We start from the raw sequence: 13,062 nt of genomic DNA, 5'->3' as shown, positions 1-13,062 counted from the left end.
TTTGAGTATTAGTTTGAGTTTGAGAATTTGTATTCGTTCGAGTTTGAGTATTAGTATTAGTATGAGTATGAGTGTGAGTTTGAGTATTCGTTTTGAGTTTGAGTTTGAGTATTCGTTTGAGTACTCGTATTCGTTTGAGTTTGAGTATTAGTATTAGTATGAGTATGAATTTGAGTATTCGTTTGAGTTTGAGTTTCAGTATTAGTATGAGTATGAGTTTGAGTATTCATTTGAGTTTGAGATTTCGTATGAGTATTCGTTTGAGTTTTCGTATTCGTATTCGTTTTAGTTTTAGTTTGTTACGGAAAGCAGGGTGCTATAAGCTAAGGGGCTCCAACAGGAAAAATAGCCCAGTGAGGAAAGGAAACAAGGGAAAATAAGTATTTCAAGAACAGTATCAACATTAGAATGAATATTTCCTATATAAACTATAAAAACTTTAACAAGAGGAAGAGAAATAAGATAGAATAGTGTGCCCGAGTGTACCCTCAAGCAAGAGAACTCTTAACCCAAGACAGAGGAAGACCATGGTACTGTCATTAAGTAATTAGCTGTGAATATATTGATTAAATCATAAATGGTTTGTTATTAATTTATATGTGTAATTGTAATTCATTAATATACTTATTCATTCAGAAGAAGTTTTGAGCATTTAGGCCTATTTGTGACTTTGATACCAATTATTGGAAAATCTCGAAATCTCTGTATTACCCATTCATAGTCTTTTTTTATATCGTTCGTAAAAACATTAAATTCCTATTTGAGAAATAAATGTTCGTTTAAAAAGGTTTTCAGAGGAATTTATTGCTTTTTATAATCTCGATTTGTTCTCCCAAAATGTCTTTGTCTTCATTCGGAAAAGACATTGTTAACCTTCATGTTTGTTTACACTCTCTCTCCATTGACTGCCAAATTATTCAAATCATTTGGTTTCCTCCAATTTTCATAATTACTCAAAACTGTCATTATTTGGGAATTGTATATTTTATGGACACTTAAGTAATAACTCCATTTTTAATTTTGTATATATATATTGAACAAATATATCAAATGTACATTGGTTTCACGAACTTCCGTTTGGTTGACTATGTTGACGATGACAGTTCCAGGTCGTTTAGTGAGGAAAACAGGCTAGTTTTTGTTTTTATAATTCTGTAGTTTTTTTATAGTTAACTCGTTTCCTGTGTGGCGAATTGTTTTGAATTATGAAAAACTAGTAGAGGAAAACAATAGCTTTGCATAATATGGCAGTATTATGTCAAATTTCGTGGTGCTGAAGAAGGGTGCAGTATTAGTTTCATTTCTAATCGTGTCCTGCCATTTAACTCCCAATATCCTTCTGAGGGATTTGTTCTCAACTCGACTAAATCTGTTGGATATGGTTTCATTGTCATACCATGACTCATGTTCATATTCCTTTGACTTATTTTTTCCCATTTAATTTATTACCTCCGCCAATGAACGAAGGAGTGACATGTTTTACCCTCTTTTAGTGTGTTTGTTTGTGAACAGCTTCCTGGCCACAATTTTAATCGTAGAATAACAAAACTTACTGGGAGTAACTTTTATGTAAAAAGCTGGAAATTGTTGAATTTTGTAAGGTCAAGCTTAAAGGTCAAGCAAAATGTCCAATTCACGTAATCAGCCTTTAGTTTGGACATCTTTGTCACAGAGACTTCAAACTTGGTTCATATTTTAGTGTATGAAAATCCACGCCAATTAATACATGTTAAGGTCAAAAGTCAAGGTCGAGTCGATGATCAAGGTCAAGCAAAAGGTCAAATTCCGGTCATCAGCCATACGGCCATAATTTTAACCGTAAAGTAATGAAACTTGCAGGGATTCTTAACTGTTATGTAAAGAGCTGGAAAGTATTAAATTTTGGAAGGTTAAAGGTCAAGCAAAACGACCAAAATCAGTCCAAAAGGTCGAGAACTAAGTTGACCTTTTTGTCTATTAAAGAGTTCCACTCTGTTGATATCAATTTCAGTGTAGGTCATGTGCCCAATGACCTTTCAAAGAGCTATATTAATCACCCCCTCATCCCCGCCTTTGTTGCTCACAGTTGGGGTGATGTTTTGGGGGTGTCTTTTAACTGGCCGCTCAGAGTAGGGGTGTAAGGCTCTTAGTATTACACAGCGTATTTTCTATATATCCGAATATCCTACTTATCATATATTTTGGCTGAATAATTTTGTCATTGAGGACAAGATGGAAATAATCATGTAAACGTAACCATTTAAAATGCAACGCCATACACACTTGCTATAGCTCTGTTCATGTTTGCGATTTGACAACAACAATTTAAAAACGATAATTTATCGAGAATGGTACGACGTCATCTTAAGTATCGAGCCTGTATTTATCAATCGAGGTTGCATATTGCTCGTTTATTGTCAAATCCACTTTATCGAAGTACTTCGAGAAAAAGAAAGTCTTCAGTTTCTTCTTGCAAGCCTTAATATTGTATAGACTCGCAGCCGCACATTTGAAACCTCTAGAGCACACACACACACAGTAATTTGAAACCATCTGTAACTATTCTCGTGTCGGCACGAGTTGCTGGCTACACAATATGTAGCAATTCTCTTACATATTTTGGTCGACCGGTTCTGATAACTAGATGGGCTAATGTACATATTTTAAACTCAGTTGCTTTAAAGGCAACTAGTATAAATCAATTAGTGTATGAGTAATCTAATTCTCTCTCTCTCTCTCTCTCTCTCTCTCTCTCTCTCTCTCTCTCTCTCTCTCTCTCTCTCTCTCTCTCTCTCTTTTCGTGTTATGACTTCAATACACAGTAAAACAACGAACATTTTCCTAATGAAGAAATCAATGATAATGCATATTTAATAAAAATGGTGAAATTAATATATTTCAATAAAGAATCTCACGAAAATTTTAGATATTCGTCTGACATTTAAACAAAAACAAAAAAAATCTTTACATTTTTAATAGTTGCTAAAGATGCTGAAAAGTCTCCCGTGGCATTAAAGGAGTTATATCTTTTTGCAACAAACGATAAAGAGTGGTTGGAAGTTTTGAAAGAGAGAGAGAGAGAGAGAGAGAGAGAGAGAGAGAGAGAGAGAGAGGGGGGGGGGCGCTTCATAGTCATACCTTCATGGAGGAAAGGGGCTAGGTAAAATCATTGTTACTTTGTGAAGCTATTTTCCTCCACACACACATAGCTTTAGGCTATTTGTTCATAACATTTCATTGTTATACCGATAATTTAAGTATTAAAAATTCTGTTCTTGGTCCTTTCAACATCTCGATTTGTTCTTTCAGACATTGCTCGACATAACCAGGCCAAATAGGGGAAGGATTATGAAGGGTGCTGGACGCTGCCTAATCGGTCCTGGAGCCACCTACAGCAGGCATTAGGAAGAGACTGGTCAAAATATTTACGGTAAGTAATATGAAAACTAAAGTTTTAATATAATCATTTGTATTTATAAGGTATTTTTTGCTGGCAAATTCATTCATAATTATCAAAAGACTATTTAATGTTCATGTAATCACATTATTTAATTCAATATTTTTGTGGGATTTTTGGTGGAAAAAGATAGTCTCTTTGTTGCATGTGGGTGTGGGAATGGAGGTATTTTTATACATATATTCTTTGTGTTAGCTAATTATCTAATTGAATTTCGTGTTACGTTTTTTCTTTATTACCTCCGCCAACGAAATTAGAAGGGGGTTATGTTTAACCCCACTGTCTGTGGTTGTTTGTTTGTGTGTGTGTGTGTGTGTGTGTGTTTGTAAACAGCTTCCTGGCCACAATTTTAATCGTAGAGTAATGAAACTTGCAGGGATTAACTGTTATGTAAAAAGCTGAAAATAATTAAATTTTGGAAGGTCAGGGTCAAAGGTCAAGGTTAAAGGTCAAGGTCACAGTCAAGCAAAATGTCCAATTCACGTAATAAACCATAAGTTTGGACATCGTTGTCACAGAGACTTCAAACTTGGTTCATATTTGAGTGTATGGAAATCCACGCCAATTAAAGGTCAAAGGTTAAAGGTCAAAGGTCAAAGTCGAGTTAAAGGTCATTAAATAAGCTTTTGCAGGGGAGGTCTGTGCTCTACTGAGTCCCCCTCTGGTTAGTAAATATAAACACACACAAACACACACTAATCCAGGTGTGTGTTTGTGTGTGTGTACATTTTAACTAACCAAAGGGGGACTCAGTAGAGCACAGACCTCCCCTGCAAAAACACCCCCTTCCCTTTTAAAACCCCCTTTAAAATCCTCTTCCCCTTTAAAACACCCCCTTCCCCTTTGAAATACCCCTCCCCGTTTAAAACCCCCCTTCCCCTTTAAAACATCCCCTTCCCCTTTAAAACACCCCCTTCCCCTGTAAAACACCCCCTTCCCGTTTGAAATACCCCTCCCCGTTAAAAACCCCCCTTCCCCTGTAAAACACCCCCTTCCCCTTTAAAATACCCCCTTCCCCTCTAAAACACCCCCTTCCCCTTTAAAACACCCCCTTCCCCTTTAAAACACCCCCATCCCCTGTAAAACACCCCCTTCCCCCTTAAAACACCCCCTTCCCCCTTAAAACACCCCCCTTCCCCTTTAAAAAACCCCCTTCCCCTTTAAAACATCCCCTTCCCCTTTAAAACACCCCCCTTCCCCTTTAAAATACCCCCATCCCCTTTAGAATACCCCCTTCCCCTTTAAAATACCCCCTTCCCATTTAAAACACCCCCTTCCCCTTTAAACCCCCCCCCCCTTCCCCTTTAAAATGCCCCCTTCCCCTTTAAAACACCCCCTTCCCCATTAAAACAACCCCTTCCCCTTTAATACCCCCCTTCCCCTTTGAAACACCCCCTTCCCCTTTAAAAATACCCCCTTCCCCTTTAAAATTCCCCCCTTCCCCTTTAAAACACCCCCTTCCCCTTTAAAACACCCCCTCCCCTTCAAAATACCCCCTTCCCCTTTAAAACACCCCCTTCCCCTTTAACACCCCCCTTCCCCTTTAAAACACCCCCTTCCCCTTTAAAACACCCCCTCCCCTTCAAAATACCCCCTTCCCCTTTAAAACACCCCCTTCCCCTTTAACACCCCCCTTCCCCTTTAAAACACCCCCTTCCCCTTTAAAACACCCCTCCCCTTCAAAATACCCCCTTCCCCTTTAAAACACCCCCTTCCCCTTTAACACCCCCCTTCCCCTTTAAAACACCCCCTTCCCCTTTAAAACACCCCCTTCCCCTTTAGAATACCCCCTTCCCATTTAAAACACCCCCTTCCCCTGTAAAACACCCCCTTCCCCTGTAAAACACCCCATCCCCTTTAAAACACCCCCTTCCCCCTTAAAACACCCCCTTCCCCCTTAAAACACCCCCTTCCCTTTAAAATACCCCCTTCCCCTTTAAAAAAAAAACCCTTCCCCTTTAAAACATCCCCTTCCCCTTTAAAACACCCCCTTCCCCTTTAAAATACCCCCTTCCCATTTAAAACACCCCCTTCCCCTTTAAACCCCCCCCCCCTTCCCCTTTAAAACACCCCTTTCCCCATTAAAACAACCCCTTCCCCTTTAATACCCCCCTTCCCCTTTGAAACACCCCCCTTCCCCTTTAAAAATACCCCTTCCCCTTTAAAACACCCCCTTCCCCTTTAAAACACCCCCTTCCCCTTTAAAACACCCCCTTCCCCTTTAAAACACCCCCTCCCCTTCAAAATACCCCCTTCCCCTTTAACACCCCCCTTCCCCTTTAAAATACCCCCTTCCCCTTTAAAACACCCCCTTCCCCTTTAAAATACCCCCTTCCCCTTTAAAACACCCCCTTCCCCTTTAAAATACCCCCTTCCCCTTTAAAACACCCCCTCCCCTTCAAAATACCCCCTTCCCCTTTAAAACACCCCCTCCCCTTCAAAATACCCCCTTCCCCTTTAACACCCCCCTTCCCCTTTAAAATACCCCCTTCCCCTTTAAAATACCCCCTTCCCCTTTAAAACACCCCCTCCCCTTCAAAATACCCCCTTCCCCTTTAAAACACCCCCTCCCCTTCAAAATACCCCCTTCCCCTTTAACACCCCCCTTCCCCTTTAAAATACCCCCTTCCCCTTTAAAACACCCCCTTCCCCTTTAAAATACCCCCTTCCCCTTTAAAATACCCCCTTCCCCTTTAAAACACCCCCTTCCCCTATAAAACACCCCCTTCCCCTTTAGAATACCCCCTTCCCATTTAAAACACCCCCTTCCCCTTTAAAATACCCCCTTCCCCTTTAAAACACCCCCTTCCCCTTTAAAATACCCCCTTCCCCATTAAAACACCCCCTTCCCCTTTAAAATACCCCTTTTCCCTTTTAAACACCCCCTTCCCCTTTAAAACACCCCCTTCCCCTTTAAAATACCCCTTTCCCATTTAAAATACCCCCTTTAAAACACCCCCTCCCCTTAAAAACACCCCTTCCCCTTTAAAACACCCTTCCCCTTTAAAATACCGCCTTCCCCTTTAAAACCCCCCTTCCCCTTTAAAACCCCCCTTCCCCTTTAAAACCCTTTAAAACCCCCCTTCCCCTTTAAAACATCCCTTGAAAACCTCCCTTCCCCTTTAAAATACCCCCCTTCCCTTTTCAAACCCATCCCCCTTTTAATAATCCCTCCCCTTCTTAATTTCAACAATTAACTGTAAAAGGTGTGAATAATTCAAGTTATTAAGAATCAAAGTCGATAATATGGTTTGTAAACGAAGCTTAGGTTAACCTTTTTTCACATTTCCTACTTGTTCAACTCTTTAATTAGGGTTCATCAGCAGGATGTTGTCCAACTCTTGACCTACCAATAACATTCTTAGATGGGATTGAATTTTTGCATTTGGTCTTTAGGAATGTCAGGAGGCTTCAGACCTAATTTGTCCTACTCGCAGAATTTGGTTGAGATCAACACAATAACAGTGTTGAAATACTCTCTCTCTCTCTCTCTCTCTCTCTCTCTCTCTCTCTCTCTCTCTCAAACATCACTTTGGTTCCTTCCTATAGCATAGTTCTACTTAGTCTCAGCTGCTGTTGTCATGGTTTTCCTCATGAATGTGTAGTAGGTGTTTTTGGAAGTACACTGGGTGTAATTCAGAATTTCTTCATGACAAGATGTAGAGATACTAGATTGTGAAGGTACCAGAGAGAGAGAGTTCTACAACATTTATCAATTAGAAGGGCCTTTTGCCATATTTCAGATACTTAGAAAATGTACTCCAGACGATAAACAATTTGAGTGTTGGTTCCACAGTGGTTTGGTTGATTTGGTTTAAGCTTTAGAAACTTCATAGAGCCACCAACAGCGACCATTGCATTGTCCTTAAATCTCGCGTTGCTTTTTTCTTTTTTTATTTCATGAAGGTGATGAATGCAAGAGTTGAAGGGAGAAGTGCAACAGGAAGGCCAAGGTTTGGGTGGATGAATTGGAGTGAAGAGAGCTCTGGGGGATAGATGTGAGAGAGGCAAGAGAGCGTGCTAGAAATAGGAATGAATGGCGAGCGATTGTGACGCAGTTCCGGTAGGCCCTGCTGCTTCCTCCGGTGCCTTAGATGACCGCGGAGGTAGCAGCAGTAGGGGACTCAGTGTTATGAAGCTTCATCTGTGGTGGATAATGTGGGAGGGTGGGCTGTGGCACCCTAGCAGTACCAGCTGAACTCGGTCGAGTCCCTTGTTAGGCTGGGAGGAACGTAGAGAGTAGAGGTCCCCTTTTTTTTCATTTGTTTGATGTCGGCTACCACCCCGCCTCCAAATCTGTGGAAGTGCCTTGGTTTATGTACGTATGAATGTTAGTGGAATGATAACTTCTTCCAATGACTTATTTGCTTCATCTTTAACTTTTATATATCATATTCTGAAGTTTGAGACCATCAGTCAAAGACGTTGGCATTATCTGTATCAGTACCGAAACTTTGGTTGAATTAATACGACAAACTATTTAGTCCTTTTTAAAAACTTTCCAAAATTATCATAGATATCTGCTTCAAGATATTCAAATTGTATATTTTGAAATTTCAATCTACTGAATGAAAAAAAAATACTTGAATAAATACATCCAATATTGTGTGATATTTCTCTTGCTTGAGGGTACACTCTGGCACACTATTCTATCTGATTTATTTTCCTCTTGTTTTGTTAAAGTTTTTGTAGTTTATATAGGAAATATTTATTTTATTGTTATTATTGTTCTTAAACTTCTTTTGTAGTTTTTCCTTATTTCTTTTCCTCACTGGGCTATTTTCCATGTTTGGAGCCCTTGGGTTTACAGCATCCCGCTTTTCCAATTAGGGTTGTAACTTAATAATAATAATAATAATGGTAACATCTATATAACAACGTTTTTATTGAATTAATTTTGTAGATTTTTGGTTCCGAACTTAAAAAGGGAGAGCGTAGTACTATAAAAGATCATTTTTCCGAAATACTGAGGTTTGAAAGGTATTACGTTTCCGAGAGACCAAAATATTTAGAAAGGGCAAAGTATCATCCTGTTCACTTTCTTATGTAAATTTTATATTAAGACGCTTTGAACTTACATAATCTGAAAACTGGTTTACATGGCCTTTATTTTTGAAAAGTAAAAATGTCAACATATGGACAGTATAAGAAAGGCTTAAAATCGACAGGACAATCACTCGGCCATTTCCTTTCACAATAACATGAAGGTTTGCCCACACGGCGAACCCATTGCTAGTCCGTCTATACAATTTATCATTAAACTGTTTAAACATGATTGTAGATGTAGTGATAGCTAATAAGATGACTGTACTTCGTCGTCATCCCAAACACGTTCTATTATAGGTGGTAAAATCACCTTTAAATATGTATATAATTTCTACATAGGACCACGGGTACCGCTACGGACAAACACTTGAATACTGATAAAATATTTTTCTTAATATCTATATATTACTAAAATCTATAGAAGAATTTTTTATATATAACATTCAAAATAAAAAAATGATGTACATCGTAAATAAAAAAATTTTATCCTTCAAACTATAATAAATTATTTATAAAATTCATTCTAAATTCTCATTAATGGGTGTGTAAACATTTGCATTTCTCTTCGCGTGAGACTTTAAACGTTTCAACCGGCCGAGTTGTTATAAGGCCAGCAATCTCTTGCTTACAAAAGTTCATCTGCGTAACAATAATTATTATGTTTTCGTCTTAAAGAACTGAATTCCTTTATTTCAATCGGCTCCCATTAAAGACATAAATAATTATAGATAAAATTAACACGTTATTTCGATAGTAGGAAAACTCGAGGCAAAGAATTAGTCACGATTGTACCAATTTGTTTTTTCAATCTTTCGTTGAACTTAAATCCTAGAGATCCTGTATTAGAGATCATAGTTCTTAAATAATTAAATGATTCTACCTCATTAATCCTTTATCTCTCTAATGATATTTCATCTTCCATTGTATATATCATTCTCATTATCTCTGTCTTTCTTCTGTTTAGTTTAGCTTGAGCCAAACCTCTTTTTTTCATGTTTTCTGGTAAGCAAGCTTTGCAAGTCCTGAACTGATAATATAGCCTGGATTTTTAATATGTAATTTCAGGCTGTATTTGTGTCTAGAAAATTTTGTTATGAAGTAAAATATCCATCCAGTTATCAAACTGATATTTCAATTTCCTTTTCACAGGATTAAAGAAACCATGACAAGAAGAGAGGAATTCTTGAACGAAGATACAAATCATACTGGACCCTGTACAACTGCTGCTGTTGTCAACAGGTGGCAGTAATCTGTCAGGTCTTCAAAGAAGTCTAGTTCAATCAACGAATCTTTAACGAAGGATTAATTAAGAAATTTCAACTTCGTTTTACAAAGTTTTATATCCGAGTAGGAACCCAAAAGTATTTTTGGCAAACTAGAATGACCTACAAAAAATACTTTTAAGTCTACAGTTTTGCCAATAATTAGTTACCAAATCTTTGATGATCCTCGAGACCATAGTCATGTGCATAATAGGTCCTCGAAAGGATTTAAGTTTGATAATCCTGCTCTAGACTTCTAAGTCAATGAGTAATATTATCTGTGAATTTATGTAACTATTTTAAACAAGTTATCAATACGTGCAACTGCTGGGTCATTAACTTTGTACTTTACACTCCTAACTTCTAAAATCTATTATTTGCATTATTCAAAATTCTTGGAACTGTATCTTCAAACCATTTCTTTAATTATTCTTCTGCTTTCGTAACATTTCATTTAGATTTTGTTTATAGTTTATTTTAAAGTTTAAATGGATCTTTCATTTTTAGATTAGGTTATTTCTGTAATATTACTTTTATCAATTCTATTCTATAACTTTTAGTTGTCCCAACTTATGTCTGCAGAGTTCGTGATCTCGATGTTGGTTTCCATTTTGAAGTACGTTCAAAATAGGTTAAAATCTTATTTGTCTATCCCTGTAGTACAAGCATTGATCCCATAGCTACCTCTATTCAAATAATTGCTTAAGAGAATCCCGTCAAATCTATCTATCTGATTCATTAAGAAATTGATTAAGTTTCTGCCTTTACTGTTTTTCAATTTTCATCAGTCCTTAATATAACATTAAGATTGAGCAATTTCTTTATTTGATAGGTTTTACTATTTATGCAGTAAGCCAGTGAGAATCAAGGTAAAGTTGTTTTAAATTATCAAAGCCATTTTGAAATCCTGTAGAAATAATGGTATCTGATGGAGATTTGTTGAATTAACATTACCAGATAGATATTGGTCTCTCTCTCTCTCTCTCTCTCTCTCTCTCTCTCTCTCTCTCTCTCTCTCTCTCTCGTCCATTATTCCCCACTTGTTTTCTTCTTAGAATTTATTTTTATACAAATTTGATTGAATTTTTAAAAGAAACATCATTTGTGGAACATTCCAGCAGTCACACGTAAGATCCTTGTCCAAAATAGCTGAGGAATTGTCCTAAACTTGATGTTCTTGGAGTTTTTAGTCTTGGATAGTAAGCCTTAGAATGACTAAACTGTTTTTGCTCAAATTTTACTGATTTTAAGGAATGTTTTCATTGATATTTCATGTAATGACCTTATTCACGTGATCTGCTTCACACCAATAGTTAGGTAATGTAGGTCAAGTGACTTGATTGAAAGACTTAAGGACATAAGGAAGGTTAAAGATTCAGTTTAGGTATTTGGGAATAAATTGTTAAATTCTTTAGTTTTTATAAAGTTGTTTGAAGTTAAGGAAGATTTATAAATTAATAAAGTTATAAGAGGATGAGTTGTTGGATTTAAGGTCTAGGAAAGAATATGTATCTAATAACTCTCTTAGTTCTAAAACCGTAAAGAATGTATTGATTGAAAGATTTGAGGAAAGAGTGGCTATAAAACTAGAAACCTATTTAAAAGTGGTTAAGGGATTTTGAAGAGAATAGATAAGAGAGAGGTCATGGTGTCAGTGAAGTATAGAAAGAGGTCAAGTACAGAAATGGATTAGTTTGAATTAAAATAGTTAAGACAAATTTATTGACGAAATGGGTAAAACATTTGAGGGTAGTTAAGCTTATTTAAAAGGGACTCTATATGAATTAACGAAAAACAAATGCCTATGTTTATCAGGACAGGATTTTAAGATGAAAAGTTAAGGGACAAGTTCTAAGGAATCTGTATTTATAAATGACTTTAATTTGTCCTTTTGTAACGAAAGTAATAGTGATTGACGTAAGAATAGCTCTTGACGAGACTAAAGGGGATAGTTTATAGATTCATTCTAGAAAGGTAGTCTATAGAAAACATACCTCTTGGTAGTCTTTTAGAAATATTTAGAGAAACCATTTCTGTGATTAAATTATTTAGTTGTAATTTGAGGAAATTTTTAGGAGATAGCTTGAAGTTCATCTCATTGGAGAGAGTAGCTTTCAAAATGTTTCCTTAGATTGAAAATAATCATAAACATTAATAACTGAAATAAATTTTCAAAGTTAAAGGAAGATTTGAATTTAGGTATACGAGAATCATAACCTTTAATAACAAAGAAATTTTCAAGTTTGAAGGTAGAGTTGAATAAGATCTTTAAGCATACGAAGTGAGGGGATGAGTTAGTCTTTTTAAGCTGGTTTGAAGTATGTCACTCTTAGGTAACTTCTAGAAACATCGGTGCTTGAATCACTAGTGATTTAAAAGGCTTCTATTATTTCCCTTTTGTGATGGAACCCAAATCCTGCAGACATTGCTTAGGATCAACAGCATCAGAATCGTTTTCATTTGTACTTTCAGTTGTCTCTCTAAAATGGTTTAGATTCAAGGAAAATTAATAGTCAGGCAAGTGGTCTTTATATGGAAATTGTATTTATGTATAGAGTAGAAGTTGCATTTAAATTTTGATTAATATTTTAACTTGTGTCAATTGCTAAAGGTATTGTTTTTATATTGCAATTATATTGTCTACTTATGCATTGCTAATGACTTCTTTTTATATATTGCTATTCTATTTTGATATTTATACATTATTATATCTTTAGTTTATGCATTATTACTGTATTCTATATTTATACATTATTACTGGATCTTCTATTTTATACATTATTACTGTATTTTCTATTCATACATTACTACTATCTTCTGTTTATAAATTTCTACTGTAATATGTAATTTTGATCTGAAAATTCAGCTGTTTTAACAATGAAAAAACGCAGAAAAGACATTAGCCATGTAGAGTACAAGAGATTTGTAATCGTAAAGTAAAAGACGTTATAGAAGACATAAAAAACATCCATGGCTGAGCCTTGAATGTCTTAAGATGTCTTCTATAATGTATTTTACTTTACGAATATGTCTCTTTTGCACTTTACTTGGTTAATGTCTTTTCTGCGTTTTTCATTGTTAAAACAGATGTATTTTCAGATCAAAATTACATAATACAGTAGAAATTTATGAACAGAAGATACAGTAGTAATGTATGAATGGAAAATACAGTATAATGTATTTAAATAGAAGATACAGTAATAATGTATAGAAGAGCAGTAAAACTTGACTATTTTGTAAAATTTATAACAATGTATTATAATTTATGAAACTAAAATTGTGAATAAAAGAAATAAAAACATCTAAAATATATTTATT

The 13,062-nt window shown here is 36.1% G+C and overlaps 1 long non-coding RNA gene across 1 annotated transcript in view; it reads left to right on the top strand.

Moving 5' to 3' along the window:
- Positions 1 to 12,496, top strand: part of LOC137637013 (uncharacterized) — a 15,847-nt gene extending 3,351 nt beyond the window's left edge. The window contains exons 2-3 of the long non-coding RNA XR_011043353.1: positions 3,289 to 3,409; positions 9,632 to 12,496. This is a non-coding gene — a long non-coding RNA (uncharacterized lncRNA). The remainder of the gene's footprint in view (positions 1 to 3,288; positions 3,410 to 9,631) is intronic.
- Positions 12,497 to 13,062: the final 566 nt, after the last annotated feature.

Source organism: Palaemon carinicauda, chromosome 3, assembly GCF_036898095.1.
Source record: "Palaemon carinicauda isolate YSFRI2023 chromosome 3, ASM3689809v2, whole genome shotgun sequence".
Classification (NCBI taxonomy): Eukaryota; Metazoa; Arthropoda; class Malacostraca; order Decapoda; family Palaemonidae; genus Palaemon; species Palaemon carinicauda.
This window is presented reverse-complemented; position numbering and strand designations above follow the sequence as displayed.